Genomic DNA, 27027 nt, shown 5'->3' with positions numbered 1-27027 from the left:
GTTAGCTTGAGAGGCTGCAAACTAGCAGGAGAGAGTGTAAACAAAGAGATGATGGGAAATGAGGTCCCGTCCACAAGCCGAATTTTTGAGGAAGTACTGCTGCTTTGCAGAAACAATGTCCTAGATAACGACACAGGTATTTTGATTTTTCTTAAAATGGCACAATCGTGATTAAAAGACATCTGGGAATGTTTCTAAAATTGATCAAAAGATTATTGCAGTTGGACTTTAAGGTAGTATTAAACTCCTAATTGACCTAGGTAGACAATCAATGATAATGACGTGATTTAAAAGGGATGTTTAGCCCCTGACAAAGAATAAACCATGCATAGCTTCCTTAAAAAATACTTCTTGAATAAATTTACTAGCTTTCCTATTTTAGTTTTGCTTGCTTTTAGTGATTGGAAGGTGAATAAAGGACACTTTGATCAATCAGGGTCTTGTTTTTTGTTTCTCCAACAACCCAGTTGCATTAGTCTGTTCGTTTGTGCTATTTGGGAGCAAACATTACTGCTATCCATCAACTCCTCACCATGCACTATTTTAAGTTTACTAAGGTGCTAAGTCAGTAGATTCACTATATATACCACTTTACATGCTCAATTTGACCGTAACTGACCTGTCAATACACAAGGCCAATCTTAAAACTGTTGGATAGCTGCTGCGTGTTAACTCTCAGTTGCTCAACTGATACAATGCAATTTTTTTTTTGCTGAGAATGAAAACTTAAAGGACAAGGTTAGGGTGCTTGGATGATGCAAACAGCAATAAATAGCAATGCATAAGCATGAAGGAGAGGAATGAATCCAGCATTACATCAGTAAATAGCAAAATGGATGCAATCTATTTTAATAAATGTAAAAGTCAATTTATTTAGTTTCAGTCTGATCAAGTCTTCTTTTATTTCATTTATTTTTCTTTTCACATGAAGAAGCAGGGGCCTATTTGTCGTTATTTTTCTCCTCTGATCTATTCGAATTTGCTGCTCAGATAACTCCACTAACCCGCAGGCTTCAGCAAAATGTCTTGTAAACTATGAAACAGTCTGACTGTCTTCCTCTTACTCTTTTTTTTTTCTACTTTGCCTTTTTTTTTAACCAAATAAGGGTTATTTACTGTCAATCGTTGTCTGCATGTTACACACAAACTTTTTAATCCTGTCTTTATTTATAAAAAGCTTAGTGTAAAACTTGACCCAACTTTATACTTTAAGTTTTTATGTAGATGTTAAAGTCCCACTCCAGTCACCTTTTGATCTATTGCTAAAGCATTCCCACTGGTCTTTTAAATATGAATCTGCTGTTTTTAGCCAAGATTAAGTAAAAAACCTGCATCGTTTTCTAGGACATAGCTTCAGCAGAGCGGCAGTAGGTAATCAGAAAATTGTCTGAGTTGTTGGCAGAGTGTGCCCACTATTTTTACATGCTCTCCCACTAGTTTACAGCCCCTCCCAATCCCAGCCTAACATTACTGTTACAGCAAAAATGGCGAGCAATATTGGAGCAATCCAGCTGTAAACCTTTTTAGACAGATGCCAGCTCGGACAAGGAAAATTAAGACATTCAGTACAGACCAAAAGTTTGGACACACCTTCTCATTCAAAGAGTTTTCTTTATTTTCATGACTATGAAATTGTAGAGTCACACTGAAGGCATCAAAACTGTGAAATAACACATGTGGAATTATATACTTAACAAAAAAGTGTGAAACAACAGAAAATGTGTCATATTCCAGGTTCTTCATAGTAGCCACCTTTTGTTTTGATCCCTGCTTTGCACACAACTTGGCATTCTCTTGATGAGCTTTAAGAGGTAGTCACCTGAAATGTTTTTCACTTCACAGGTGTGCCCTGTCAGGTTCAATAAGTGTAATTACTTGCCTTTTAAATGGGGTTGGGACCATCAGTTGTGTTGTGCAGAAGTCAGGTGGATATACAGCTGATAGTCCTACTGAATCAAATGTTTGAATTTGTATAATGGCAAGAAAAAGGCAGCTAAGTACAGAAAAACGAGTGGCCATCATTACTTGAAGAAATGAAGGTCAGTCAGTCCGAAAAGTTGGGAAAAGTTTGAAAGAGTCCCCAAGTGCAGTCACAAAAACAGTCGAGCTCTATATTTTTCAACAGGACAATTACCCCAAACACACCTCCAGGCTGTGTAAGGGCTATTTGACCAAGAAGGAGAGTGATGAGGTGCTGCGCCAGATGACCTGGGGCCTCATTTATGCGTAGGATTTGCGTCAGAAGTGGCGTACGGATGAAACATAGGACGTGCGTACGCACAGAAATATTCGGATTTATTAAACCGTGCGCACGCACATCCTACGCATCTTTCCCTTTATAAATCACAACCGATTCTAAATGCAGCGCAGCTTTTGCGGCTACATGACACGCCCATAGTTGCCCATAAATAGTCCTTGAAACGCCCACAAATTAATATTCATGGCTTGCTAAATCTTGGCAAACACAGAGAGGAAATCAAAAAAACGTAACTTCACTCAATGTGAAGTAGAAGTTATCGTTGGCGAGGTGGAAAAGAGGAGAAAAGTGTTGTTTGGAGGGCACAGTGTGGGTATTAATAATCCCAAAAAGGCACGTGAGTGGCAAACGGTGGCAGACGCCGTAAATGCTGCAGCCTCACAACCTCGGACCGTGGCCGAAATAAAAAAGAAATGAAATAAATGATCGGACATCAAAGTCGAGGCAAAAAAACGTCTAGCGCTGCATCGGCAGAGTGTGTCTGCCACGGGGGGGGGGGACACCGGAGCTGACCCCTCTTGATGAGAGACTGGCGGCTATTATTGGGGAATCCCTATTAAGTCCCCCTTATCGGCATCCCCCTCCGCCTCAGTCACCGAGTGGTGACTGAGGCGGAGGGGGACGCCGACGGGCAAGCCGCACCGGGTGACACAGGTAAGAGAAATAATTAAAATGAATGCAGTCAAGTCACATGTATGCAGGCTACACAATTACAGATTATTAATATAGAACAATTTTATTTTAGTTGCTGCGTGTTCCAGCGGGGCCAGTGGTTACGATGCTGCAGCTGAGCAGCCGTCTGGCCCCAGCGTCTCCATGGCACGCGGCTCTCAACCCTCCAGCAGTGGGCGTGTCCTCACCGATGCAGTCCTTGAAATGCAGAGGGAAGTCAGTAGTTCAATCACAGAGGTGGCCAAGGAGTTGGCCGAAATCAAGACCGCCCCGACTGAAATAAACTGCACGATGAGGGAATTCTTAAATAAATAATATTTTCCACACCTTTTGTTGTTCTTTACAAGCGACGCATCACTTCCAAACGCTGGCGCACAGCAGCAGCATTTGGCTCAAATGCGTGGGGATGGGGTTCAGGGTCGGGGCCAACACAGCAATCAGCGCCAGGGGGTAGAGGCACATTTTTAAGCTGTGCCACATTGTGTAGCACAGCACATCCCAGCACGATTTGGCACACACTGTCACTTTCACGTGTTTCTTCCATCTGCCGACGGTGTCGCCGTTTCTCATTTCCCCCGTTTTTGTGCGTACGCCTGGGTCAGAGCTTGCGTGGAGGACCGCACATTTTCCCGTCAAGTTTGCTTTTTATAAATCTCAACTATTGCGTAGAGAGTGGCTATGCCTTCTTTTGTGCGTACGCAACGTTTATAAATGAAGCCCCTGGCCTCCACAGTTACTGGACCTGAACCCAATCGAGATGGTTTGGGATGAGCTGGGATGCATAGTGAAGGCAAAAGGGCCTACAAGTACTAAGAATCTCTGGGAACTCCTTCAAGACTGTTGGAATACCATTTCAGGTGACTACCTCTTGAAGCTCATCAAGAGAATGCCAAGAGTGTGCAAAGCAGTAATCAAAGAAAAAGGTGGCTACTATGAAGTACCTGGAATATGACATATTTTCCGTTGTTTCACACTTTTTTGTTAAGTATATAATTCCACATGTGTTAATTCACAGTTTTGATGCCTTCAGTGTGACTCTACAATTTCATATTCATGAAAATAAATAAAACTCTTTGAATGAGAAGGTGTGTCCAAACTTTTGGTCTGTACTGTACATTGACGTAGTCCTTTACAAGTGGATGCATCAGAATGGAGCAGAGCAGAAAACTTGTGGCCTACTGTTGTAGCTTTTACGTCACTGCTACAATCTTTTTCCAACAGCCTTTTTTGGCTGTTCCTGATTTGCAAAGATTTGAATAAAGAAATACCCAGAAATGCTTAATTTTCTTTCTATATGTCCCCCATCATCAGAAAAATGCTACAAGAACATGTTAAAAACACCAAAAATTCTATTTTTATTGGAGTGGGTCTTTGAAACCGAAGTCTGATGAATGTTTTTGTAACTTACAAGGTGATGCAAGGCTGTTATAAAAATTGAAGTATGTACACTGACCAAAAATATAAACGCAACACTTTTGTTATTGCTCCCATTTTTTATGGTATGAACTCAAAGATGTGAAACATTTTCCACATACACAAAATAACCAGTTCTCTGAAATATTGTTCACAAATCTGTCTAAATCTGTGATAGTGAGCACTTCTCCTTTGCCAAGACAATCCATCCGACCTCGCAGGTGTGCCATATCAAGATGCTGATTAGACAGCATGATTATTACACAGGTGTGCCTTAGACTGGCCACAAGAAAAGGCCACTCTGAGATCTTCAGTTGTATCACACAGCACAATGCCACAGATGTCGCATGTTTTGAGGGCGCGTGCAATTGGCATGCTGATAGCAGGAATGTTCACCAGAGCTGTTGCTAGGAAATGGAATGTCCATTTCTGCACCATAATCCGTCTCCAAAGGTGTTTCCAAGAATTTGGCAGCACATCCAACCGGCCTCACAACCGCAGACCACGTGTAACCACACCAGCCCAAGGCCTCCACATCCAGGTTGTCCACCTCCAAGATCGTCTGAGACGAGCCACTCGGACAGCTGCTGAAACAATTGGTTTGCATAACCACAGAATTTCTGCACAAACTGTCAGAAACCCTCTCAGGGAAGCTCATCTGCATGCTCGTCGTCCTCATCGAGGTCTCGACCTCACTCCAGTTTGTCGTCGTAACCGACTTGAGTGGGCAAATGCTCACATGTGATGGCGTCTGGCACGTTGGAGAGGTGTTCTCTTCACGGATGAATCCCGGTTTACACTGTTCAGGGCAGATGGCATGTGTGTGGCGTCATGTGGGTGAGCGGTTTTCTGATGTCAATGTTGTGGATCGAGTAGCCCATGGTGGTGGTGGGGTTATGGTATGTGTAGGCATACAGTATGTAATGGGCGAAGAACACAGGTGCATTTCATTGATGGCATTTTGAATGCACAGAGATACCGTGACGAGATCCTGGGGCCCATTGTTGTGCCGTACATCCAACAACATCACCTCATGTTGCAGCATGATAATGCACGGCCCCATGTTGCAAGGATATGTACACAATTCTTGGAAGCTGAAAACATCCCAGTTCTTGCATGGCCAGCCTATTCACCGAACATGTCACCCATTGGGCATGTTTGGGATGCTGTGGATCGGAGTATACGACAGCGTGTTCCAGTTCCTGCCAATATCCAGCAACTTCTCACAGCCATTGAAGAAGAGTGGACCAACATTCCACAGGCCACAATAGACAACCTGATCAACTCTATGCGAAGGAGATGTGTCGCACTTCATGAGGCAAATGGTGGTCATACCAGATACTGACTGGTTGTCTGAGTCCCCTGACCCCCTCAATAAAACAAGACTGAAGATTTCAGAGTGGCCTTTTCTTGCAAGGCAAGACAAGGCAAGTTTATTTGTATAGCACAATTCGTACACAAAGTAATTCAAGGTGCTTCACAAAACAGAAAAATGCATTAAAATCACGATACATCATAGAAATAATCAACGTAAAATTTACTTTAAAAGAAAAGAAAAATTTGAAAATTGATTTAAAAATAAAGGAAGGAAAGGAAAGAAAAGTGCAGATGGGACCTTTCAGTCATATACACGGCTAAACAGAAATGTTTTAAGTCTAGATCTGAACATGAACACAGAAGAGGCCTGTCTTACGACTTCAGGGAGGCTCTTCCAGATTTTAGCTGCAGAATATTGACTGACTCTGGGAATCAACAGGAGGCCGGCCCCTGAGGTCCTCAGAGTACGAGATGGTTCATATGGCACTAACATGTCAGAGATGTACTTTGGTGCTCGGCCATGGAGAGACTTGTACACAAGCAAAGCTGCTTTGAAGTCTATTATTTGAGGTACAGGGAGCCAGTGCAGAGACCTGAGCACAGGACTAATGTGATCATACTTTCTGGTTCTGGTCAGGACTCGAGCAGCAGCATTCTGGATGTACTGAAGCTGTTTTAAAGCTCGTTTGGAGAGGCCGGTGAGCAGGCCGTTACAGTAGTCTAACCTACTGGAGACAAACGCATGAATAAGTATCTCCAAGTCTGGCTTTGACACTATGTTTTTGATTTTGGCAATGTTTTTCAGATGGTAAAATGCTGCTGATGTTACTGACTTGATATGGCTGTTAAAGTTCAGGTCAGAGTCCATGATTACCCCTAGATTTCTGACTTGATTTGAGGGTTTAAGAGACAGAGAATGAAGGTAGCTGCTGATACTTTCTCTTTGTTTCTGTAGGCCAAAAATAATAACTTAGGTCTTGTTTGAGTTCAGCTGGAGAAAGTTGTTCTGCATCCACGCACTGATCTGTTGGAGGCAGTGGCTGAGTGAATCCACCGGCCCATATTCACCTGTTGTCAGTGACACATAGATCTGAGTATCATCTGCATAGTTGTGATAAGATATGTTATTACTGCGTATTAACTGCCCTAGTGGCAGCATGTAGAGGTTGAACAGAAGGGGTCCCAGGATCGATCCCTGGGGCACACCACAAGTCAAGGCCATGTAGTCTGAGACACAACTCCCAATTTCAACAAAATATTTCCTGTCTTCCAGATAAGACTTGAGCCAACTCAGGGCAGATCCAGAGATGCCAACCCAGTCTTGGAGTCTGTGCAAAAGGATCCCATGATCAACAGTATCAAAGGCAGCACTCAGGTCTAGCAGGATTAAGACGGAGACTTTGCCATCATCAGTGTTCAGGCGGATGTCGTTGGTTACCTTGATAAGAGCAGTTTCTGTGCTATGATGGGGTCTAAAACCTGACTGGAAAACATCAAATGAATTGTTTAATAATAGACAACTTTTTCAAGGACTTTTCCTAAAAATGGCAGATTAGAGATAGGTCTGTAATTATTCAGTACAGTGGGATCAAGACCGCTTTTCTCCAGGAGACGTTTAGTGACTGCAGTTTTTAAGGCCTCTGGAAATATTCCAGATTGAAGAGACATGTTAACTATTTGACTAATTGATGGCAACACACTGTTCAGGACAGACATTAGAAATCTAGTGGGTAACACATCAAGGCAGCATGTAGACGAGCTCAGACGGGTGATGGTCTCTTGGATAGTTTGGTAAGTGACAGGTACAAAGTGAGTCAGCTTAGAGTGAGTAGGTGGCCGTTGGATAGTAATATGTGTTGTGGAGTTGATGGCTTTTTTAATGCCCTGAACCTTGTCATTAAAAAATACAGCAAACTCATTAAATTTAGGTGTGCAAACCAGTTCTATTGGTAGCTGGGTTGGAGGGTTAGTCAATCTGTTTACTGTTCTGAATAGGACACGAGAGTTGCTGCTGCAACTTCCAATGATTTCGGAGAAGTACCTTTCCCTTGTTCTGCATAAGATCTGTTTGTAAGCGTACAACTCCCCCTTATACATTTCATAACGAACCTGGAGTTTTGACTTGCGCCACTTTTGCTCAGCTCTGCGGCACTGTTGTTTCTGTGCCCTGACTAGATCATCGTTCCTCCAGGGAGCTTTCTGTCTATGTTTTCACAATTTCCTTCATAGGGGCAATGGCATCCAGATCATTCAAGATGCTAGAAGTAACATAATTCAGCATTTCATCAACATTGGCACCAGAGGCGTTTTCAGGGTTTATCATTTCTACAAACTGTGCCCTAGTGCTCTCATTTATTTGTCTCCTTTGGACAACTGCAGGGCCAGGCGGTGGTTTGGGAGCAACAGACAGGTCAAAGAATACACAGAAATGATCAGAGAGGGCGACATCAACCATACTGACATTGTAAATATTAACCCCTTTTGTGATGAGCAGGTCCAGATTGTGCCCTCTGCTGTGGGTTGGGCAACTCACATGCTGAATTAGATCAAAGGTTTCAAGGACAGCATTGAGCTCTTTTGCATTTCTATCATTGACATTATCAACATGAACATTAAAATCACCTGTAATGACTAGACCATCAAAGTCTGTGCACACAACTGAGAGCATTTCAGATAAATCATCAATGAAACTTTGGCTGTGCTGAGGAGGTCTGTACATGACTATCCAGAGTAAGGGAGGACTTTGTTTTAACTCAATCTTAAAGGACACATACTCAAATGATGAAAACACACCAAATGATAGTCTGCGGGTTGCAATATTATCTCTAAACAGTACAGAAACGCCTCCACCCTTTTTATTTTCTCTTATTTCCGATTCATGTTTGTAGTTGGGGGGAGTTGATTCGACTAGAACTATGTTTCCTGTGTTTTTGTCAAGCCATGTTTCAGTTAATAACATAAAATCAAGATTAAAAGAAGAGATAAGATTATTGATTAAAAATGATTTGTTGCATAAAGATCTGACATTGAGTGCAGCAAGTTTGAGATTAGTTTCCTTGGGACTGGTCAAAACCTTCTTGCAGGGGATATGAACTAGATTTCTTTGATTGGACAGTCTAACTGCCCTTTTTTGCATTCTACGTGGTGCAACTACAGGTATAGCACCAGAAGGAATCTGTTCATCACAGGGCCCCAGTTTGACATAACCTTTCCTAGGAGACTGGGGGCCCGTTTCATCCTAGCTCTGGGGGATAGCACGTCTAGAGGCGCGCAGGGGAGGTCGAGTTGAGGGTAGTTTGGGTGATGGACCAGGAGGAGCGGGAGCTGGACGGGATTTGGGTGAACGACGGAGGGGGCGTGTTGGAGGGGCTTTGGATGAAGGACGTGTTGGAGGGACTTTGGGTGAAGGATGAGGAGGGGGCGCTGGAGGGGTAGGAGAGCTCCTGTGTGGTGTGAGGGTCACAGGTGTTAGGGGAGCCATCTTAATTCCTGACTTAATGAGGCTATCAAAATGGCTAGGTAGGGCCATGGATGAAAGTGGGGGAGACGAAAAGGAAAGTGAGTCTTCACTGGGAGTAGATGTAGCAGGGGGCGCCCACAGCTGGTCAGATGGTGGTATTTCTGGGGCAAATCTGGTGGTTGTTGTTGTGGTTCTGCGGTTGGGTCCTTAGCTGGCGGTGGTTGTTGTGATGCTGGTGCAGCTGAGTCCTTAGATGGAGGTGGTTGTGGTGCTGGTGCTGCTGGATCCAAGTCATTGACCGGTGGTAGTTGTTGCCGCCGTTGTGCTGTGGTTCCTGGGACACTGGCTCGGTCCTTCCTTACTGCCTTTTCAGGGCCTTGGCCTCTATGCCCCAGAGCGTGGAGGAGGTTCTTCACTAACTCTCTTGCTCCACCTCTGTTCAGGTGTGGGCCTCTTCCCATGAATAGGTCCTTTCGTTTCCAGAATATATTGAAGTTCTCAATGTAATGGAATCCTCTGGAAGCACACTCTCTGGAGAGCCAATTGTTCAGCTGAAACAGACGGCTGAACTTGAGTGACACCCCATCGATGTTAGGAAGAGGTCCACTGATGAATGCTTCAACCTCTACTTTGTCAATCTCTTCAAATAACTTCATGAAGTCTTTTTTCAAACGTTCAGATTGTTCTTTTTTTATATCGACAGCACCTACATGGATGATTATTCATTTAACTCCTTGGTACAAGACTTTAGATAAGAGTCCTGTAATCACTGGAACAGTAGAACTTGGGCAACATAAAGTTTGCATTCTTCTGTGGCTGACTCCACTGATAGCGCCATCTCCAAGCAGCATATCTCTGACCTTGACGTTTGGCACAGATTTTCTTTCTGGCTGTGCTTTGTTGCCAAAATTATGACTCCTATTCTGTGGTCCAATTTCACTTTGTTCTTTAACATCACATTGTGTTAGGGGGAAAAATCTGTTTGTGAGCTTTATTTCAGATTTTCTGTCATCTTTACGCTTTGGCTTAACACAGAGTTCCTCCGCACAAAGTTTCGGAAAGGACACAACATCACTCAGGTCTATGTCACTGTTATTCCTCTCATTTGTAGTAAGAGTGGGCTTCTTACCACCCGATGTTACTGGAAGGGTCTTGTGAAGTCCATTTTCAGTTTCCAAAGTAAATATCCGTGTTTGTAGCTCTTTTATTTCTGGTTGGTAGATCCGACAGCGTTCACAGTGGGAGTTTGTTTTTCTTCCTCTTCCGGACATGTCGCTGGCCTGTCAGACGTAAAAATATTGATTTGCATAGGTGGAAGTCACAAAAAAGGATGACCAGTCTGATATTCCAGGATTTGTGGATGAGGTAAAAAAATTAAAAATTATTAATTAAATGATTAAAAAGCAAATAAAGCAGGAAGCGGCAGGAGCAGGGAAAAAAGCATCTGCACTCTAAACATATTTCAGAATAAAAAAAACCCCAAAATGTATTTTTCTAAGTAGAAGTTTCCACACATTTAGAAGTAAAATTAACTCAAGTTAGACGACCTTATTCAATTTGATTTCTGTAGTCTAAATCTACACCATCAGTTCTCTGATGGGTTCAAGTCTAAGGCACACCTGTGCAATAATCATGCTGTCTAATCAGCATCTTGATATGGCACACCTGCGAGGTGGGATGGATTGTCTTGGCAAAGGAGAAGTGCTCACTATCACAGATTTAGACAGATTTGTGAAGAATATTTCAGAGAACTGGTTATTTTGTGTATGTGGAAAATGTTTCACATCTTTGAGTTCATACCATACAAAATGGGAGTAATAACAAAAGTGTTGCGTTTATATTTTTGGTCAGTGTAAGAATGCATGGATGGGATTAGGAAAAAATGCCATTAGGGAACACTAAAGGCCATGTCACACTGCCGCTACATACAATCTGTGAATTGTCCACAAATGTCATTTTGGTCTTCCGTGTCCGCAAATGTCTAACAGACTTTTTTACGCATGTTGCACCGATGTATAACTTTTATATTGCATATGCAACACACATACCATGTTGAAATGACGTAAGTGATGCATGAATCACTACTAAATGGTATTTAATAAGCACAATAATCATGCAATGAAGTAATTCATGTAAGATTGGCATATTGTTTGTTTGGTTTTTAAATTGGCTGATCTTTCACCTCTCCGGCAGTCTATACCAACTGGGGGTCTCCCACTCCTTCCATCCAGTTTGTCCAGGGCAGTGTCTGACGCTACGCAGGGATGGGCTGGATGCGACTCTGGATGCGTCCCAGTCTCCTTCTACTGATATCTCCAGCTGCGGATCCCGCATGGGGGTCCACCATTTCTGTCCAGTGCTCTGAATGTCGAAGTGAAAAAAATACAAAGAAGCATGGGTTTATGTGATTTTTGCATTGTTTATTCGTACTTTTCCCATTTTTAGCATATGGTCTTTACACTGGACTGTCGATACCCATTACTAGATCATGTACTAGGATTGGTGCAAAATGTTGAAGCGGGGCAAATCTTTCAAATCTTGATTCAGGCTTTTTCTTTCACACCTTTATTCCAAGAAATAAAAGACTTGGTGTCATGTACTTCTGGCTGTGCACTAACCATAATTATTAAATAAAAAACGATAGCAGTTCCGTGAATAGAAAATGAGGCTACCCATACATCACCACCAAATCTGACTTCCATATTGGTCAAGGTTCAACTTAATTAACTTTTCAAAGCGTGTTCAATGGCTGTGTGTTTTGTATGTAGAGCCAGAATATGGACTTAAAATATGACATGGGTAGCAAACCCCATTTAGGATTATTTGCAGGGGCTTTGTGCAAACAGGTATTTTGTCATAAGTGCATTGAAATAATCAAGAACCTGCACAGAGAGTTGAGGTAAAGGTATAAGGTAAAAGGTAAAGGTAAGGTCTGGTCTTCTTTTCACTTGCATTCCTGGGAAGTGGCAAGCATATTTTTTGAAACATTTGACAAATTTTCCATCACTGCCAACTTTCTTCTAGAATTTTAGAAAATTATCACCAAAATAACAAGTTGAAAGGGAAGATATGCTGTATAGTAAAGCTGACAGAAAAGATCAGAACTTCTGTTTTTGTGAGTTTGAGATAAATGTGAGTTATTTGTCTGTGGAAAAAAAAGAGGAAGCAGTGTGTCATCTGCATAGAAGTGGTACGAGAATGATAGAGCTTTGCTAAATCTAAAACCCAACATTTCCTTACACAGTTGTTGGCCATTGTTTTGCTCAAGTGTTACCATACTCTCCAGCTTTCTGTTCTGCCTATAATCATGTTTTCATATTTTTCCTTTTCAATTAACTCAGCCCAGAATGAACAGCAAAACATTTTTGAGATCAAGTTCAGAACAGAATTCTGTGAAAACATGACATGGATGACTGCATCTTCATAAATAGACTATGAATGTCCATGGCTTCTGTTTCTCATATTTAGGTTAATGCTCTTTTTGACCAAACCATTTCATGTTTTCTTTGCAAAAGAAATATTATTTCACAATATTTTTTACGGTTAAATGGCAGAAGACTTTGCAGAAGATTTTCGAATTTTCCGGATGTCACTACAACTGTCCTGTTATAAAAGATGTTTTGCATATGACCACAATGAGAATTTTTTTTTAAAGCCATGCAAAATGTGTTTCCATTTACATACATATATCTACATTATTTCTGAGATTCTTTAAAAGACAAAAACAGCAAAACCACAGAATGCAAACAAATAAAAATGGCATAGATGCAGAAAGAGAAGAAGGAAGGGCATTATCTTTTTATGCCTTCATCCTGACCTTTTCAAAATAAGGGGCAAAGTGTGAAATCTAGTACGTCAAAATGCCATGACATCTGCCATGTACTGCTTTAAACTTTCGGATGTGTGCTTAAAATTTGTCGAAAGAAAAAACCTTCCCAGCGCTTGGTATTCTCTGAAGCAAAATCTTTTGTAAGTGTAGTGAAAAGCAACAGCTGCATAACAAAAGATTTTTACTTTTTAGTGTTTCTGTGGTGGTTCTTTCTCTGTAAGAAAAAATATCTCAATTAAAATGAATAAAAAATTATTCTGTTTTTCCTTCATTTTTCTTTCTTTAAAAAATGAGAAATAATCTTATAGTTCTTTTATCATCTGCCTCTATGATGTCTTTTCTTTTAATACATAAACAATGAAGCCCAACATATTGCTGTATAAAAAAAAATAATAAAAAATGGCAGTGCAACTAGTGCAGGTGAGGCGGCCAACTTCTGATCAGAAGATTGCAGGTTCAATTCCCGCCCATGTGTCGAAGTGTCCTTGGGCAAGACACTGAACTTCACTTTGCCTCTGGTGGTTATAGGTCAGTGCCAGTGTTTGGAGCGGAGCCGCCATCAGAGTGTGAAAATGTGTGGGCGAATGGGACTGTGACTGTAAAGTGCTTTGAGGGAGGTAGCACTATACAAGTAGTCCTACACGTCATTTACAATTTTTACCATATTTAAAAATAATATTACACCACATACTAAAACTATACACCAAATTATCTACGGTTAATATTACATGCCCAAATTACTAACGTAAACACTGCATTGTGGCTGGATGTACGTTTGTACTTCACAAGAAGGAAACAAAACCTTCTCCTCCATTTTCTTTACACATGAAATTAGTGCAAAAATGTAAAACTTCACTAAATACCGGATAAATGTGAACACCTAACTGTTACGGCTGTGGCCGTGAAATTGTTTATTTTTTACTTTTGGAGTGTTTTCTGTCTCTGTTTTCTTTTGCTTCTGCTGCAGTGGGAGTTTCTGTCTTTTTTTTTTAAACCCTTATATATTTGTGTGAAGACTGGAGCCCAATTTGTCCGAAGCACCTGATTGGCTGAGGACGTCCAGCTCCGGGTTTAGATGCTGTCAAATCACCTTTTAGAACCACCCCTAGCAGGCAGCTTTACTTTGTTTGCCATTGTTAGAGGCTTTGGTGCTTGTATTTTGGTTGTTTTTTGCGTAGTTTTGAGCCTGTCTGTAAATAAGTTTATTTTCATTGTGTTTGAGAGGATTAAAGGAATAGAAAGCTGACCTCGGGTGGTTGTAGTAGAGCGGGTCGACCTTTGATCTTAATATTGCATGTTCGATTCCCGCCCCCTTTGTTTGCAAGAGTTTTTAAGTCGTTGGGATATTTATTTTGTTCCTTTCACTTTAATGTTACATCCTTTTAAAAGCCCTTAGACAGGGATGTATCAATGACAGCAAATATTAAAAATTGACATAGAAATATATTTTTCATTGGGTAAACAAATATTAATTATCCTGTTTATATGGTCAATTGAAAATCTGCAACCTTGAGAAATTAAAAAAATGATTAGATATTTGGTTTAGTGTTCAAACTTTCACCAAAACAAAAATTCTGTCACTGTGATTTCATTTTCTTTTTCAGAACGAGTGGAAAAGGTTTCTTTCCGCAGATTATTGTCTTTATCCCTTGTGCTATCTTAGATGACCCTTCCCTTACATTGACGTGTTCTCCCAACCATGACAAAGGTGGATAAAGGTGGAAAGATTTCATGTAATCCATGGACACCAGTGAAGATCACAAATCATTGTAAAAAAAGGTTCAGCGCACTGTCTAGTGGGTCTAGATGACCCAACTCCCAATGTTAAAGTGCCTAGGATAGCACAATGGTAACGACATTGCTATGGATTTTGTGGTTGAAAGTGAAAAGGCAGAGCTGATGATGTTAGGTTAACCGGTATTGGGGGATGGATGGGATGTGGAATGACCGCATCAGAAGATATTTAGATTCAGGGAAACTGGACTTCATTTGTTTGGACATATAATGAAAGCATCAGTAAACAGATGCAGAGGTTAGAACTGCCAACCAAATATGAATAATGTATGGAAAGAAATGTTTTAATGGACATTGGGAAATATAACATGCAGAAAAATGGCGTTAAGTAGATGCAGAAGACTCATAGGGGTGAACCATGAGGGTAACTTGTTGCAATATGGATGATGAAATTTGATAGGTTTTTGGACGTAATCATGAAGATTTTCTTGTAAACGGTTCAGAAAATCTGTCAAATGTAGGAGAAAGTGCAAAGAAAGTTTGTTTGATATTGAATGCTGATGCTTTATGACACCATGACTGGGAAGTTTTATGCAGGCCAAGGAGAAAAGTACAGAAGTTATTTCTGATGCCTGTTGCAGAGGTCATCCTTTTGCTTGAGGCTGCAGGCAGTGGAATTTTACAACTAAAGCATTGACCCTGTGATGAAGAAGCTATTCATCACCTGCATTGACATTAGCAGCTAATGAGGATTTTGCTAGCCCTGAACGTTGGAAACTTTTAATGAGAAAACGCGATAGATGCGGGTGGAAAGAAGCAACGTATGAGTGATCGTGCCAAAGAAACATAAATTACTGTCATCCTTATTATATGGAAAAAGTAAATAAATAAAAAAAGATTTGAGGAAGGGAGAAGTCTTCTTTCAATTAAAGATTTTTCTTTTCCTTTTCTACAACTACATGCATGGATGTTTTTGACAACATTCAGTACATAAACTATTGTAGATTAACCCTGTAAAGCCCACTACATGAAAGAATTGTAAGAAACTTCAATTTTTTTTGGAGTTAAGTTGTTTTAAAAACCTACCATGGCGAAAGCCACAAAACAAAATTGCCAGGTTATTTTTTATTATATCTATATTAAATCAATTTTTCAGCAAACAGAGACAACATAAAAGGCAAATGTGTTTAAAAGATTAATCTATTTTGTTTAAGTCAACTTTATTTGTATAGAACTTTTCAAACCCACATGGAATACATGTTTTTACAATAATACTAATAATAATAAAATAACATTTTTAGTTACTAATTCAGGTGCCCGGTAACCACCAAAGTCTACCAAACAGATGGGGTGGAGGGGTGTTGTGTCCACTACGAGCTTGCGCCATTGGTAAAACCGCCACTAGTTACAATGACATGGGGCAACAAGTAAGTTTATGTTTGTGTTGGCTGAGGTTAGTGTGAGCAAATGCTAGAAATTACCAGCGGACCCCCCAAATGCAGCAATACTGAGCACTTAATGAAAGCACATAAATGAGAAAATTCCATGAAGCCCTTGAATGCACTTTGTGCTGCGGCAAATGTGACTGTTAAATCTACGTAATCAAGTCAGAATAAAACGTTTTGGCCCCCTGTCAGAGATTCAATGGAATTGAATTGAATTGAATTCAATTAACTTCAATTCAATTTTATTTTATTTATATAGGCCAATATTACAACAGCAGTCATCTTAATGGGCTTCATGCCATAAATTTGAAATCATAAAGAACATAAAGTCATAGAATTCAATAGGTAATGTCTAAACTGAACAGACTACGCTAAACTGGGCTTAGACCCTCCTTCTCTGTAAGGAAAAACTGCTAAAAAAACAAATTCTGGAAAAAAAGAAGAAACCTCGGGGGTGTCCACATGAAGGAGGGATCCTCCCCAGGACAGACAGGCAATGTACCAGAGCTCTTAGAGGAGAATTCACTTATCTAACTCTACATGTTTAAATAGTCCAGCAGAAGGGCTTCGTCCAGATGGAGTTGGGGGACGGCTAGACGAGCCAGAGGTAAGGTCCCCAACCAAGTGTAGGAGTAGGAGCAGAGGCGAGGTACACGGTCAGGTACAGGAGCACAGACGAGTCAGAAATGAGGTCCACAGCCAAGTACAGGAGCACTGGACAAGCCAACTGGAATAACTCCTGCTCCCCTAGAAGGGAGTGGGAAAGAGGGACAATGCATTCATCACACTGCACCAAACAGAGGCATGGAGAACTGAATGATAAATAAGTTTCTCTAATCAAGAATAGAGAAAAGGAGGAGAGGAGAAGTAGATGAGAGTAGAGGACAGAACCCCAGTGCACCATACGTTCCCCAGCTTCTGGTAAAGCTATAGGGTTCAGGTCAGGGCCAGGCTTATAAAAAGGGGGGGTAGAGGGGAGTGTTGACAGTGATCTCTGTATACTTCGTGAATAGATTGTGGTGTAGGCGGAATGTGGAGGTGGCTTGAACATTTTTTTGCAGTTGCAATGGGATCAGATCATCCCTTGAAGTGTGTGTGGTGCAAGGCTCAGGTTGTGGATGGGTTGAAATGCAGGCAGGATTTGGACTAGCCTAGTAGCAACTAATTGTTATTGTTATTAAGATTAATTCAAATATGTTAATTGATACTAGCTAAAGATGATGAACAATGTCTCACCTGCCAAAGTGGCTAGTGAAATTGTTTTTCTCCCCGCCAAATTAAAGCTTTACCCGCATTTGGCAGGTGTTAATTTAGATCCCTGATGTTGATGAGGTACTCATCTGGGGCTGTGGGCACCCTTCTCAGGTGGGGCCCGGCGTTGGGCCCTCCTGGCGCGGCTGGGGGGGCTGCTTTCCTGGTTGGGCTGGGGCAGCACACTCTTTCCCCCCATGCCACCTGCTCTCTGGCTCTGGGGGCCCCGCGGCGGTCCTGCTGGCCCTAGCCTGGGTGGCGGATGTGATCGCCCGGGGGGTGGTTGTTCTCTGCCTGCTGCTGTGTGGCTTTGGGGGTTCTGGCTGCCGCGGCTGCTTCAGCGGGGCTCTTGGTGTGGGGATGGCTGGGCACTGTCCCTCCTTGTTTTCACATTCCACCATCCAATTTTAGAAGAACATAAGCACTCAACTGAGCTCAGGTGTTAGCTCACCTTTGCACTAAAAGTTTGCGTGATTGAATGAAATATTTCACACTAGTTGGTTTGAAGGCATAAGTATGCATGTGTGAACACTATCTGTATTGTGTACATGTTGACATGTGGACATTTTTGCAGCTCACAGGTGTGTTTATAACATTTGAGTGTGTGGACAGGCCCCGCCCTTTGAGATTTGTATTACATCTGAACTTTACCGTAATGATAAACATCCTGTAGCTTGTTGCTTTATGCTGCTCCATGGTTTTACACCCCCCCCCCCCCCCGCCCCCATGATCACCCGCCTATCCCCCCCCCCCCCCCCCCCCAACATCCCCCATCTTCTTCCCTCCTTTCCTTTTCCATCCGGTCCAACACAAAAGATTTTCAAATATGATTAAAATGAATAAACTTTGGCCTCGATAACAAAAGGGGTTTATTCAGACATACCTCTGGTTTGTCAGAAGACTCATAACCCCTGTTGTTAAAGTAAAATATGTCCAACACAAGAGGCCTTCAGCTCTCATCTGTCTGCCCAGCTGTTGGACAGGACAAGTTAAAAAGAAAAAAAAGATCCCTGATAATAACAATAATAATTAAAGACTTAAAACTTTAAAAAGAAAGCAGACACATACTGGGAGCTGATTAGACAGAGCTGGAAAACTAATGGCGCTACCTTCAGTTTATCTTCTAAACTGTCCATCATGAAGTGTTTATGCTTTGCTCTGCAGTTTGACTCTTTTCTTTGCAGTGAATTAATTACATGCATAAGTAACACATTTGAAATGGCCATGCTCCATCCATCCATCATGGGCTTATTATGTATTCAAGGATTCATTTCAAATGTGCCAACTTTGTCCCTTCTTTCTCTCTTCTGCTGCTCTTCTCCACTTTGCCTCATCCATCTGTCTCTTCATTCGTCATTTTTACCCTCATTTGGTCAATATGTAGAAAATGTTTTGGAATATCATCATATAAGCATCTTCTACTTTTAAATATTTATTGTTATGACATGAATACCAGATTGTAAGGTGTACTGTCAATAAATGGTCTACTTTCAAACTTGTGTCATATATAAGGCTCACCAAACAATAAGGCACATCCAGGAAGGTAACCCTTGTGCTATCTTAGGCACTTTAACATTGGGAGTTGGGTCATCTAGACCCACTAGACAGTACACTGAACCTTTTTTCTTCAAGGATTTGTGATCTTCACTGGTGTCCATGGATTACATGAAATCTTTCCACCTTATCCACCTTTGTCATGGTAGGGAGAACACATCAATGAAAGGGCGGGGTCATCTAAGATAGCACAAGGGCTAATAGTCGGAAATAAATTTGACAGTCAATCAGACTTTATCAAATGTGTTCACTGTTACTCTACATCTTGTGACATGCTACAGCTTAGACACGTTTGAGCATGCAAAATACCTGTAACTCCCAACCGTGTTTGCAACACATGGAAAAGCAGAATGATACAAGTAAAATAAATATTACTCTGATCACGCAAACTCTCAACCATGTTAGTAACACATTAAAAACTCAAGGTCCAACACTGCTACACGTTAGCTACATTAATCTATATGAATTAACTCCCACTCGGTATATAACACGTGAAAAAACACAGTCCAACACAAACATACATTCGCTGGGTAAGTATGAAGGTAAAAATGTTTCAAAATGGACGAGCTTGTAGATTTGATGTGAGAACTTGTAAAATAGAATGTGAGAACTTGTGCATCAGAAATCTGCATTTCTGTGAACAAATATTTTACTGTAAAGTTTGAAAACTAAAATCACAACTGACAAATTACCATTATCAGACACGGATCAGTTTTGACAAATATCTTGCAAGGAATGTGTCAAAAGTAAGATCGCAGTTGTAGCGTGCTGTGGTTCGCGGCAGCAGATTCGCGCAGTTGTCATCGCCGATTTGAAGTTGTAACTCCAATTGCACACATGCGTATGGTAATTTGTCAGTTGTGATTTTATTCATCAAACTTTACAGCAAAATATTTTTTATTTTATTACACTGCTAAAACAAACATCACTGTGCTACGCTAACTCCCAACTTTGTTGTTAGCACAGGAAAAATCAGAATCTAAGGTGTGCTATCGTTTTTTTTTTTCTTTTTAAAAATGAAGTGCACCCTATAGTGTGGAGAACTTACAAGCAAAAAATAAATAAAAACGGAAAAAAAATTAAAAAAAAAATTCCTATTTAATAATTTTAAATAATCTTAAAATACAGACATTTTTGAGAGAAATTAGATATTCAAGTGATTCTAAACTGTCTGTAGACTTGACATTTTGCTTGGACATAAAAGCACAAGTAGAATTGTTAAGACAAGCAAGGATTAACTAGAAAGTCTGCATTTCCAGAAGAAAATGCAGGGTTGAATGCTGTACTGCTGAATGAAAGCTGAATTAGCTCAAAACAGGGCTGAATGGACAAAAAAATGATGACGAACAAACTCTTTTATTTAGGCTCCTTAGGCTCTTTAGGTCGGGATTCTTTTTGGCTGAGAGAGCCATGAACACCATACATTTTTAAATGTAATTACATGAGAGCCATACAATATGTTTAAGTGAATGTGTGAATTTTATGTAATTTCAACAATTTTAAAGTACAAAACATCTGTGGATTATTTCTTAATATGATTGTGATGCTGTTGCTATTAATGATAAGTATTTCTTATGCGACTTCTGGTGCTGCATGGTTTTGCTCATGGTCTTGTAATCTGGTTCATCCGTAATAAAAGCTCAACTCAAAAGACGATTTCAGAATTTGATTCGCAGATTTGGGGTTTTGATTCCTGGTTTTACAGTTTTAATGCCAAATAGTTTAGGCATTAATTTGACACCATACCTATATGGTGAGTTTAAGGTTCATGCAGGTGTTGAGACTTCCACCCGTTAAACGTGATCGTAGGTTAGTCTTAATGTTCTTTAGATGTGAGAAATACTGCTCACGTGCAGACGTAGAGCCAAACATTGTCAGTACAGCAATACTCACACGCTGCAGTGTGTGGTATGTGAATGATGGCTGGCTTGACCGCAGTTCTGTTGTGACCCACATTATTTTAAGAGAGGACGCCGTGCAAACACCCAGCCTTTCATTGCGGAGTGAAAGCGATCAGCGGCGTGGGGCTTTTTGCAGCGCGTTAAGCGGTGGAAAGCCGCCGGCACCGCGCGATCGCGCGGTACAGGAGGGCATCGCTTCGCACCGCATGATCCTCTCTTGAAATAATGTGGGTCACAAGAAAACTGCAGACAAAGTAGCTCTCATTTGGATCTGCGGTGTCAAATCAGCCGTCAGTGTGACAGGAAGCGCGTTTCAAGTTTTGACAATCAAGTGGTCTGCGTGTCAGCTTTTTCATTTCTTGCCACTTTTGTTGGCTTGCCAGCTCCGCTTGTCGCCGGCGACACAGTCACCGCTGTGTGGTGTTATTATAGACTGTCATTCCAAAACGGAAGAAGAAAATAAATGATGGATCTTGTTAACTGAGCAGGTCTCGACATCTCGTTCTTACAACTCGACCGACAGAACACGCTGACACGCTCCGGTGAAACGCTCCGGAGAAACCCTTTGTCTACGACCCAGATCATGTGGCCATCAAAAGAGCCAGTTATGGATCGCGAGGGTTCCCGACCCCTGGTCTAAACGGTGATAATTTGTGGGGGGGAAAAGGTTTAAATTAAGAAATAATCAAAGTTGACCATAAATAAAATTAAAAAGAAAAGCAAACTAAAAATATATATATTTTTGTAAAAGCTGATGAGCCGGGTCTTGAACCGGCGAGCTTCTGCAGGGGGTGGTGGGGGGGGGTTTCCTATGTATTTCTATGGGGGAAAAAATCCTGGACAACCTGGAATATCTGGAAAAGTACAAGTATTTGAAAGACCAAAAGTAAAATAGGTGAAAAAGTGTAAAAGAAGTTAAACACAAGGATTCCCAATTTATTTTAATGGAGCAGAAATCCTGGAAAATCCTGGAATATCTTAAAAAGTTCAATGATTTGAATGAACAAAAGTAATAACTGTAATAAGTTGAAAGAGCTCAACATTTTAAAAGTAAAATGGTAAAAAAAAATTTAAGGGTCCGAACCGGGTGTCGAACCAGGAACCTCTTGCGCCATAACTTCCCAATGTATTTTAATAGGGCAAGAATTCCCGGAAAACCTGGAATATCTTAAAAAGTACAAGGATTTGAAAAACCAAAAGTCATAGCTGGAATAAGCTGAAAGAGCTGAACGTTTTAATAGTCTAATGGTTAAAATTGGATAAAAACTGTAGGAGGAGTTAGGTGCCAAAAAACGGCGGAAGATACCATAAATAAATAAATAAATAAATAAAGAGAAACAGGAAAACAAAGGGTTGAATGCTTTACAGCATTCAACCAATAAAGAGAAACAGGAAAACAAAGGGTTGAATGCTTTACAGCATTCAACCAATTAGTTCTTGTTTAGAGTGTGTTAGTCTGCTAACAGCCCTCCTCTTTGCTTCATGTCTGTTGACACACCGCCTACCCAAACTGTGCTTTTCTGCAATTGCTGATGCATTTCACTCCACCAGCTATTTATCCAAAACATCTCCACTGCATTTCAGCACAAATTGTAAAATGCAGAAGTCCTGTTTACTTAGTCCATGGCTAATATTTGATTAACGAGGTCTGCCTCGTTAATCAAAGGAAGCACCTCCAGCGCCTTATCACAGAAAGTAGGCTACAGTATCTCCTTATTATAAGATAAAATGTCATATGTATGCCTATTTGTTTAAATGAATTTCTTTCAGTGTTACTGAGACTTCACTGATTATTAATAATGCTGTATTAATATTCATTTGAATAATTTGCTTTTTTTCCTAATGGAAAGGAACACAACAGATTTTTGGGTATTTGTTTTAGCCATAAACTCGGCAAAGTGAAAGATTATATTCTAGACTGATTAGTATCCATAATAAGGAATTTTTTTGTGTAAAAAAAGTGAGATACAGACAAATTATTTGCAAATTGCTTTATTGGGGACAAACTCCTTTGTGCACCTATACATTTTAGACATGGGATTCTGCATTTCAGCTGCACAACCCTTCCATTTTTTTATTGTTTCCATCCTGGACCCCTTGCTTTTTCCCAAATCTCTCAAAGAGAATGACAATCAAAAAGCATTTGATCCTAATTAATCTCACATTGAGTTTGCATGTCTGAGTAAGCAGAAAGAGCGATCATGCAGGTATAGAGGGGTGCATAGCCAGGGTTGAATGAGTCACACTAGATATTTGAGGTTCATCATTTAAGAAATGAAACCACTTGGTTAAACAAAAGCCATTAAGCACAATGAATAGATCTGGGATGAAGTGCTGCTAAACCTAATGAGTAATTTGTGTCTAATTTTGAAGCAGAACCATGAATTGTATGAATAAGCTGTCATTTTGCACAACTCTAAATACAAGACACTTAAATGCCATCAACCAAAAAGTAATCATTTTCATGAAATTGCGCTCTTTAGCCTTGGGCACCTACGCTTGAATGTCAAAGCAAATGGAAAAATGAAAGAAATTACTTACTCCTATGCAACTTTAAATGTCTTTTTTCGTTGGTTTAAAGTACAGTATATATTCAGTTATTAAAATAATATTTTGCTTACGTTTAAAGTGGTTACGAGAACACTGAACACCTGTCACATTTGAAGAATGAATACACTGTAGGTATCAATTGCATGGATACCAATATCTTTATTCCAATTGATAGCATATTCCCAAATGAGCTTTTTGAATTGTAATTTACAGATCTGATTTACAGTTTAAATGTGAAAATTTTTTAATGCACAGAAAACAAAAATTAAAATGAACAGAAATATTTTCTTTTCATTAACTGTTCTGATGCTTTAAGGTTTAAAAAGTCCATCTTGGATTTAGTCAAAATAACAATGACCTCTGCATGGGGACTATTTCAAGAAACAGATTTGGTGGCAATCCCGAATAGATTCAGAATGAAATGACAGAAGAAGTTTGTCTGTAAACCACATTTTATCTGAGACAACCTTACTTAAAGAAACGCGGAGTTTAGTTCCGATTCGATTTCAGAATTTGCAGAATCTGTCAAGAAAACTGTTCCATTTTTGTATAATATTAGAGCAATGATCCCAATGAATAATTTTAGCCCCATTTTTACCAACACAACCCTTTTGAAATGTAAAATGTACTTGAATTTGTTTTTCTTTTGGTATTTTATTTATCTTTACATGTCATAATTGCAGAAATGCACAGAAAAAATAAAAAAAAAAGGTACAATAATCAGTTGTTCTAAAAGGTACTAGCAGCGGAAGGTGGAGCTCTTGTTGAGCTTCAGTAAAATATTTTATTTTCTGAGGTTTGGTCCATTTTTCACCAAGCATTATAAATCCCTTTAAAGATGGAGGCTATAAAAAGACAAGGAACAGATTTGGCACTCATTCAAGTTTGAAAAGAAAATTAGGAAGTTCAGTTATTAATCTTAAGGGTTTGCTCACATCTGGCCAATGTTCATTTATTTTTGTGAGCTCAAAGTTAATAACATCTTTTTATAAAAAGTTTAATCAACCTTAAAAAGTTCAAATTTAACCTTGGGAAAAGTTTGTGTCAATTTGAAAATAAAGCTACTACTGCTTCTTAGCTCATCTCATTAATCCATCCTTGACAGTTCTGTGACAGAAAGTCACGCCCCTCCATCTAACTTAAACTTGTCTTTTCCCTTAACTATCCTCTCAATTTTAAAAGTTCATGCCTCCATCTTCCCTGTTGGTGTCTTATTCTCACACATCTATCAGTCGCATCTCTATTGTCGCCTCCTGTGCCCACTAAACTGCCAGACTAGGAAAAAAAGTCTTTATATGAAGTCTGCCATCTGCAGTAGGATCTTTCCTTAAGTCTCCCACCATCCGTTTGTGAAAAATGAATCTGCATCTTTTTCTATTCATAGAAATGAATGCTTTTCATGGAAAAGAGCTGATGAGTGGTATAGCATGATACACAACTACTGTATGGCACAGGACTTGGAAAGATAGAGTATAGACAGAGAGCTTTCAGTTATGGGTGACAGGAAAGGGGGAGTGAGTGGGGTTGCTCCATGCCAACAGGCCCACCCAAAACTCAGCGCCAGACCCCGCAGAAACTATGTCCTATCAAAAGACCATTGGTGTTTGCCTTTAAACACAATGTTTTGCCAGTGTTTAATAAAAGCTAGAAAGGTGCACACAACATGAAAATAATATAAAATGGTTGATGGTTAAAATTAGGAAAGTAGAAAACCTCTTCTCACTGTGCATTTGCTGTTGTAGTTGTTGCATCAGGTGACTCACAAACCCTGGGTTTGTGTGGCAAATTTCTAAGTACAATTTTCCAATTCCACAGGATGCAATTGAATCGGTTAGTTCTAAAGGGGCCCAAGTCCACAATTTTTCCAAATAGAGATATTATATATTCTATGGTCTTCAAGGGAAAAGCTATCTGATTATGTGCAAAAAAGTCCCAAGTCCATTGTAATGTATTGACTATGCTTGACATTTAAAATGCATTAAGTGTAAAATTCCTGGACTTGGGCCTCTCTTGCATGGGTTTTGCTTTATCCAATACTAGTTATCCAATATGGCAGCGCCCCTGTTTAATTCAAGAATGGCCCAAGTCCAGAGACTTTAGTTTGCTAGTCCTCTAAAATTATACAAGTGAGGTGCTTCATATTATAGCATTTGTAAGCTATGAACTGGTGCTAAATCTGGGTAAAGTTTTAATAATTTGATGTAGCCTCCCTTTAAGCTATGCAATTAGAATCATTTCCTGGAAAAACAAACCTCTTGGACTTGGGCCCCTTTTGAACTAACCGATTCAATTAACTGACATAAACTGCAACACTTCAACATTCTAATGGTTGTCTGTGTAAATCCTCAGTTTTTTTTTTTTTTAAATGTTTAGCAAAAGTTTTGAGGTGCTAAAATGAGAGTAAATCTTAAATCATGTTTGTGACTAATCTTATTAATGTGCTATCTAATTTGCAGTTTTATTAATTTGCTCTCTGGATCACATCTATTTTTTCTCTCTTCATCTTTCAACCACTTAGAGATTTCCCTAAGAAGCGTCTGAGCTTCCTACAAATGTCTCTTTATACTTTATTATATTTGTTAATGGAATTCCTTCCATGAAAATGCAGTGCCAGGGACATTAGAGTAGTAGAAATCTCATTTGCTAAAAATTCTTAGAATACGACACTTTTTTCATGTAAAACCTGCAACAAATATTTCATTTTCCTTACGGTAATTTTTTCTAATAATTTTGTGTTATCAATTGTAATTTGACAACAATCAGTCAATTCTGGAGACATTTTTCATGGTCATTCAGTGCAGTTTTGAAATATCAGTCTAAACATAAGATCCTGTAGTTGGTTGTTTTATGTAAAGAAAAAACAAACAAATAAATAAATTCAAAATGATGTCATCTATGTGACAAATAAAATGTAATTTATTGCGTTTTTTCCTAGCTGCCTTTATTGATATAAGCAATCATCCTGGCAGCTTAACCAATGCCCATTTTTTAGTTTACTGAAAAAAAGTAATACCTTTTTTTGTTTTGCATGCTCCAGTCTTGTCCTATCTCAGTAATAACATATACAGTGTGTTGCTTTCATGAAAACAGATTCAGCCAATGCATGATTTCCCATGTGATTCCAGTGATTCTACCAGCTAAAAATCTCTTTCCACCTGCCAAATGAGCTAATAATCTAAGTGTTTGTGCCAAAATGAGCTGAAAGAAAAAACAAAGCAGAAGTGGGAAAATGTTGTGCTTTGTCATATGAGTTCTGTTGAGTGTACATCACTTATTTAGTACAAATTTGAACTTCTATTCTTTTTGAACATGTGTAATGTTTTAACCCTTGTGCTATCCTATGACCCCCCTCCCCTTATTTTGACGTGTTCTCCCTACCATGACAAAGGTGGATAAAGGTGGAAAGATTTCATGTAATCCATGGATACCAGTGAAGATCACAAATCATAGAAGAAAAAAGGTTCAGAGCACTGTCTAGTGCAGGGGTGGGCAATTCCAGGCCTCGAGGGCCGGTGTGTCTGCATGATTTCCAGATACTCTTGCCCTACTCATGGCTGATTACCTGGTTCAGGTGTGTCCAGCCAATAATCTTGCCCTACTCATGGCTGATTACCTGGTTCAGGTGTGTCCAGCCAATCAGAACA

At 40.0% G+C, this 27027-nt stretch overlaps 2 long non-coding RNA genes across 2 annotated transcripts in view; both read right to left on the bottom strand.

The window, feature by feature from the left end:
* Positions 1-2972: 2972 nt before the first annotated feature.
* LOC144996539 (uncharacterized) lies at positions 2973-3600 on the bottom strand. Its single transcript, XR_013659457.1, has 2 exons — positions 3257-3600; positions 2973-3127 (listed from the first exon to the last, which is right to left on the bottom strand). It is a non-coding gene; the product is annotated as an uncharacterized LOC144996539 (long non-coding RNA).
* Positions 3601-18957: 15357 nt separating this feature from the next.
* Positions 18958-27027, bottom strand: part of LOC144996538 (uncharacterized) — a 313044-nt gene continuing 304974 nt past the window's right edge. Inside the window, exon 7 of the long non-coding RNA XR_013659456.1 lies at positions 18958-19067. This is a non-coding gene — a long non-coding RNA (uncharacterized LOC144996538). The remainder of the gene's footprint in view (positions 19068-27027) is intronic.

This window comes from Oryzias latipes, chromosome 12, assembly GCF_053564925.1.
Source record: "Oryzias latipes strain Hd-rR chromosome 12, Olatipes_Hd-rR_3.1".
In the NCBI taxonomy this organism is placed as follows: domain Eukaryota; kingdom Metazoa; phylum Chordata; class Actinopteri; order Beloniformes; family Adrianichthyidae; genus Oryzias; species Oryzias latipes.
Note: the sequence above shows the minus strand (reverse complement) of the source record. Positions and strands in the feature narration are given on the sequence as shown.